The sequence below is a fragment of the Arachis ipaensis genome, chromosome B8 (assembly GCF_059453495.1).
Source record: "Arachis ipaensis isolate K30076 ecotype BB chromosome B8, ASM5945349v1, whole genome shotgun sequence".
In the NCBI taxonomy this organism is placed as follows: domain Eukaryota; kingdom Viridiplantae; phylum Streptophyta; class Magnoliopsida; order Fabales; family Fabaceae; genus Arachis; species Arachis ipaensis.
This window is the reverse complement of record NC_142443.1, coordinates 51,647,058-51,654,005: the sequence shown is the minus strand read 5'-3', so window position 1 is coordinate 51,654,005 and position 6,948 is coordinate 51,647,058. Positions and strand designations below refer to the sequence as shown.

Here is a 6,948-nt window from a genome sequence, read left to right as displayed (position 1 = left end):
TTTCTCCTTTTTACTGTGAACTGAGAATGGGAATTTGGACTTCATCTCGCTCCTCTTTCCTTTCATCTGAGTTCTTCTCTTGTGAATTCTTAGGAATTTCCTTCAATTCTTTTCTACTTCTGAGGGTGATGGCCTGACATTCCTCTCTTGGGTTTGGGTTGGTGTTGCTGCACAGGTTATGGCTGGGAATTTGCTTGAATAGGTAGCCAATTTGTGTCTCAAGTTTCTTGATGCAGCATCTTGATTCAGCATATTGGACCGCACTTCCTCTCAGAACACTTTACTGTCCTGGACCTCCTTACATATGCCTTCAAGTAGAGTCTCAATCCTTGATAGTCTTTCTTCCGATGATGGTGAGTTGAGATTGGAGGGATGAGAAGGGCCATTTTGGCTTTGGTATGGATGTTGAGGTGTGTTGTTAGGTGGGTGTTGATATGATCTCTGTGTGGAATGTTGGTGAGCTGCATTGTTGTTGGGGTTGTGGCGTCTCTGATCTTAGCCTTGGTCTTGTTGATTTCCCCACCCAAATTTTGGGTGGTTCCTCTAACCAGGATTATAAGTCTTGGAGTATGTGTCATGGTTCTGCCTAGGTGGATTTCCAATGTAATTGGCTTGTTCCTGATCACCCTCTGCTTCTTCATTCACTCTTTCTTGAGCTGCTGTTGAGGTGGTGATTACTGCTACTTGACTCCTCTCCATCTTCTTGGTAAGGTCAGCCAGCTGCTTGGTGATCATCTTGTTTTGAGCTAGCAGTGCATCCACATTGTTTAGCTCCGTTACTCCTCTAGTGTTGCCCCTTTCAGAAGCATAGAAGTAGTCATTCTCAGCTACAGTCTCAATAACATCTATGGCTTCTTCAATAGTCTTCTTCTTGTTCAGAGATCCCCGGATGAGTGGTCTACTGCCTTCTTTGATTCATAAGAAAGACCTTCATAGAAAATGTGTAACTGCACCCATTCATTGAACATATCTGGTGGGCACCTTATTGTCAGATCCTTAAACCTCTCCCATGCTTCATATAGAGTCTCACCATCTTGTTGCCTGAAAGTTTGAACCTCAGCTCTCAACCTGTTGATTCTTTGGGGAGGATAGAATCTCGCCAAGAATTTGTTCACCACATCTTCCCAGGTTGTTAAGCTCTCCTTCGGGAAGGATTCCAGCCATTTAGATGCCTTGTCCTTGAGTGAGAAGGGGAATAGAAGCAGTCTATAGGTGTCAGGATAAACACCATTAGACTTCACAGTATCACATATCATCAGGAAGGTGGCTAGATGTTGATTGAGATCTTCTTGAACACTTCTTCCGAATGAACAGTTGTTCTGAACAAGGGTGATGAGCTGTGGCTTTAGTTCAAAGTTGTTGGCATGTATGGTTGGCTTTTGGATGCTACTTCCACAGTTTCCTGGGTTTGGATTGATGTAAGATCCCATAACTCTTCTCTTTTGCCCAGCATGATGCACTGGGCCTTCTCTGCCATGGTTGTGAGCCTCTTCTTCATGATAGTTCTCCATATTCTCATCCATGTCTGGTTCAAAATACTCCTCTTCTTCCTCTGTACCAACTACTCTCTTTCCTCTTGCTTCCCTCCTTAATCTAAGGAAGGTCCTCTCTGGTTCAGAATCAAAGGAAGTTGAAGCCCCGCTTCTTCTACCTGTCAAACAACCAACAAGGCAAAAGCAAGAAGGGGTAGATGCAGAGAGTATTCTTGTTAAAAATGCTGTTAGTGTGAATGATGCAATATATCAAACAGTTAGTGGGTTAGTGAACTGAATTGTAAACAACTAAGAAAAAGGTACGGGAAAAGTAAGAAAACAACTAAACTGAAAGTGAATTACTCAAATGAAATCAAACAAAATAAAAAAAATGCTCAATCTAGTTATCCACCAATTTAATCATTGTTGATGCAAAATCAATCCCCGGCAACAGCGCCATAAACTTGATGCACGAAAACTTGTCTCTCAACAAATTTCCCTCGACAAGTATACCGAATTGTCGTCAAGTAAAAACTCACAATAGAGTGAGGTCGAATCCCACAGGGATTGATTGGTCAAGCAACTTTAATTAGAGGAATGTTCTAGTTGAGCTAAGCAGAATTGAGTTGATAGTTGCAGAAAAGTAAATGGCGGAAAAGTAAATAACAGAAGATGTAATTGCAAGAAGTAAATAACGGAATGTAAATGACGGAAAGTAAATTGCAGAATCTTAAATGGAGATTTGGGGAATTTAGCATGAAAGTAATTTGCAGAAATTAAAGAAAATGGGTAAGATCAGAAATGGGGGATTCATTGGGCTTAGGAGATGTTGTATTCTCTGGATCAAGTTCATTTTCATCTCTTCCTCAATCAATGCATTCATTGATCTCCTTGGCAATCTTAAGTGATTGAACTCCAATTCCTTGGTAATTCAATCTCTTAAATCTTGATCAATAGCCAATTTCTTGGTCCAATTGCTCATGAGAAGAGATGAAGTATGGTCACTGATTATACCACATGTATTTCCAAATCAAAGTGTTGGTAGGATTATATGTCACTATATCCATCCAGACCCCAATTTGGTCCAACATGAGAAAACGTTTCTAGCATGATCTCTTTATTCCTCTTCCAAGGTTCTGAAGAGATCCAAGTATGAGTAGCTTCTTTTCCAAGATAACTACCCAATTGGATGAAGATTGAAAGCTTTCTAGTAAAATCAAGAGAAAAGAAAGAAGAAGAATAATGAAAACTTATTATTGATCCATCAAATTACAACAGAGCTCCCTAACCCAATGAAAGGGGTTTAGTTGTTCTTGGCTCTGGGAATGGAAAACAAAAATGGAGAATGCATTCTGAAAAATCAAACTAGAAGTTGCAGAGAAAGTAAAATTATACATAGAGTAGTCCTCTCAATCCCCCAAAAGCTCTTTTCTAGTTCAAAACTACTCCTATTTATACTACTCTTCTGATCTTCTAGTTGGCTCTTCAAGTCTTGGATATAGGCCTTTGCATCTTGAGTTGAAGCAGCTATCATCTTTAGTGGGCTCAGCTTCACTTGCAGAAAAAGTATGCAGTAGGCATGGACTTTAGCTTAGGGCGTTAGTGGCGTTAACGTTAAGTGAAAATGTGGGGTCAAGAACGTTAGTGACAATCACTTTTTTCACTAACGTTCCTAACCCAAAATGGTCCACGTTAACTTCAACATTAGTGGCACTAACGTGACCACTAACATTGCCTCTTGGCCCTTCGCAAATGTTACTGGGGTTTACCTTTCCCAATAACGTTGAGAGTACCCTTTTCTCCCTACGTTAGAGTTCACGTTATTATAGTTAACGTGACCTTTAACGTAGGCTTTCCAATTCTTCGAGAGCGTTAGTGACACCTACCTTTTTCACTAACGCTCCAAAATGCCCCTTTCCCACGTTAGTGCCTCACGTTAATTACATTAACGTGGCCACTAACGTAGTGTTGATTGCCATCACCAACGTTAGTGACAAAGGTGAGTGTCACTAATGTTGGCTCATCATCCCTTTCCTCCACGTTAGCTTCCACGTTGATGTAATTAACGTGGTGACTAACGTGGCTCATAGTGGCTTAGTCCAACATTAGTGACAAAGGTGAGTGTCACTAACGTTTGGCGATTCCTTGCTCCTTTCACGTTAGAGTTCATGTTAACTAAGTTAACGTGGTTCTTAACGCAGCCAATATGGGGTTAGTCCAACGTTAGTGACAAAGGTGAGTGTCACTAACGTTGGCATTATCTTCCTCTTCCACGTTAGAGTTCATGTTAACTGAGTTAACGTGACTCTTAACGTGGCCAATTGCCCTTTTGGAGCGTTAGTAGCAGTCACTTTTACCACTAACGCTTGGAGCTTCCTTTTCCTCCACGTTAACTACCACGTTAATGTAGTTAACGTGGTAATTAACGTGGGCTATGATGGCTTCGAAGACGTTATTGGCGATCACTTTTCTCATTAACGTTGCAAGCTAGCTCCCATTCCACGTTAGTGGTCACGTTAGTGGTCACGTTAGTTAGACTAACGTGGCTTTTCCTTGCTTCCTTTATCCTGAAATTAAGCAAATAAAGTGCATCAAAGCTCTAATCCGAGTTATGAGTCATGCATCATCCAATTTGTCATTAAATTCATGCATAATTCTCATGAAATCATATAAAGTTCACAATGTTTACTTGAATCAAGATGTAAGTGAAATTCTACCCAAAACTTGCTTATTTCCTAAGAAAATGCATGAAACTACCCTAAAACAGTAAAGAAAAGGTCAGTGAAACTGGCCAAAATGCCCTGGCATCAATGGTTGAATGTGAAGAACTTTGTCAAGAGGAAGATGTTGAAGTTGAAGAAGCTTGCGAGGAGGTGGAGGTAGTCAAGAAAGAGCACAAGGGAATAGACCTCAGATTGTCTAAGTGTGGGGAGGTCCCCCTTTCTAAGTCACCATCTAACATAACATTCAAGTGGGTAAAATTCTTATCTCTAATCTTTACTTTCCCACTTGAATATGGTTTGCTTGAAAATGATGGTCAACTTAGAGCTCTTTGTGGATTGAGGAGTAAGAAAGAGTCGTGTAGTGGTTGGAAGCATCATTCTAGGTTCATTATGGTTATATGTTCAAAGTTTAATTGCAAGGGTTGGTATAGAGATAGATTGTTTGGGTCTAGGAAGTTGTTTAGAGGCTTCTTTGAGAATTCTAAGGTCATGCCACCCAATTAGAATCATGATGATCAAATTAAATATGGGTGTCAAAACAAAGTGTGGGATCCTAGATCGCACAAGGAGAATCAAATTTGGGAGCCCATGGCTTGTGTGGAACTCCATCAAGGCTTGGAGTTATCATCTTTGAAGACTAAAGCTTATTGGAGATTCAAGCATTGGTGGGTGTTCAAGGATAGCTTCGAGCACAATCCACCTTAAGAGGAGCTCCCCATAAGTCCAATTTAAGGATAATAAACAAAAGTGTTAGGTGGGAGACACCCCACCATGGTAAATTCTTTTCATTTTTCTCTTTTGTACATATTGGTAATTAGTTTAATTTCATGTTTTGTTGAGTTTGTTGAGTATAATGGGTAGTTTAGAAGGTTAAATAAGGTTTTATGGTATTTTGGTAGCTGTTGGAGGTTTAGAAGGCTTGGTTTGGTGCAAGAACTTGGAAAAATTTTGAAAAATAGAGCACCAACCCGTGCGTGCGCGCATCTAGCGCGTACGCGCACCTCAAGCATTTTTGACCATCCATGCGGACGCGCCATGTACGCGTATGCGTAGATGCAAAAATTCAACCCCCAGCCAAAAACCCGAGAGTTAGGCTGGCACTGTGTGAACATTGGGCCTAAGGCACAAACCAACCTGCGCTTGCGCGCACCTGGCGCGTACGCGCCGTTGACTCTAATTGCGCAAAGCACGCGTATGCACGCTGTGTGCGCGCGCGCTGATAGCGCTACCTGCTTGGTTTAAGTGTGGAAAAATTTGATAAACCCCAATTTTGTGCTTTATCTTGTACTTAATTTAGGGGATTTTATCACTTTTTTCTCACATTTATTCAATGAAATAGCATGGTTTTGCAATTCTCCCTTGATTTGTGCTTAAATGTGAAAACATGCTTTTTAGGCCCTTAAATTGGTGATTTTAATTCACTTTAATTCCATTCGATGCCTTGATGTGTTTGTTGAGTGATTTCAGGTTCATAAGGCAAGTATTAGATGGAAGAAGTGAGGAGAAAAGCATGCAAAGTGGGAGAACTCATGAAGAGATGAAGGAACCGTAAAGCTGTCAAGCCTGACCTCTTCGCACTCAATCAACCATAACTTGAGCTACAGAAGTCCAAATGAGGCAGTTTTAGTTGCGTTGGAAAGCTAACATCCGGGGCTTCGAAATGATATAAAATTTGTCATAGTTTCCTGACTTATAGAGGCACACACGTGCACTGTACACGTGCATGCCGATGGAGCACGTGGTTCACTAAAGTGAAATCGTAGCCAGCGATTTGCAACTCACTTTGGTCCCAATCCAACTCATTTCTGATGCTATTTCATGCTGAATTCAAGCTTGGGCAAGGGAGGAGCAATTGTTTGGTAGCTTAGCATCATGTAGGTTAGTTTCTAGAGAGAGAAGCTCCCTCTTCTCTCTAGAATTAGGGTTCTTAGGATATTTCCATCTTAGATCTAGGTCAATTTTCATGTTCTTATCTTGTTTCCTTCTTAATTTCTTATTTTAACTACTCTATTCTTCTTAGTTCTCTTGTCAATTTTACTTTTATGTCTCTTTTATGTTTATGAATGCTCATGTTGGATTTTGTTTACATTGAATGAAATTTAATGTTTGATGTTCTTTTGATTGTTGATTTGAGTTGTGGATTTACTTTTCTTACAATTGGTAGTTGGTAGATTTATTATTCTTGCATTTTTATCATGCTTTCTTTTATTACCACCAAGTGTTTGACAAAATGTTTGGTTGGGTTTTAGAGTAGAATTTGAGCATTCTTGGCTTGGGAAGAGTAATTGTGCAATCTTGAGTCATGAAACCCAACCTATGCTAGTGATCTAGAGTTGTTAGTTAATATCATTTTCAATGACTCTAATCTCTTACTAATTCAATTAGTGAGTTGATTAGGATTTTTTACTTGAGATTAACTAGTCTTGTTTGACTTTCTCTCATGGTAGATAACTTAAACCTTCTTCCAAGGTTGGAGATGACGAAATAAGATAAATTCTTGTTAATTATTGTTATGATTAATGACTAGGATAGAAAGCCTATATTCTCAACCCTTGCCATGAATGTCTCTCTTTATTAATTGCTTTCTTTAATTGCTCTCTTTACTTTTCTTGTCATTTATTTTATTGCCCCTTCTATCAATCAAAATCCCTTGCACCTTCAAAGCCAATAATCATTCATTTCATTGCAATTCCTTGTGAGACAACCCGGAGTCTAAATACTTCGGTTAATTTTCATTGGGGTTTGTACTTGTG

General features: G+C 39.8%; 1 non-coding gene across 1 annotated transcript; it reads left to right on the top strand.

Annotated features, from left to right (window-relative positions):
- Positions 1–963: 963 nt before the first annotated feature.
- LOC148548071 (small nucleolar RNA R71) lies at positions 964–1,070 on the top strand. Its single transcript, XR_015897015.1, has one exon. It is a non-coding gene; the product is annotated as a small nucleolar RNA R71 (small nucleolar RNA).
- Positions 1,071–6,948: the final 5,878 nt, after the last annotated feature.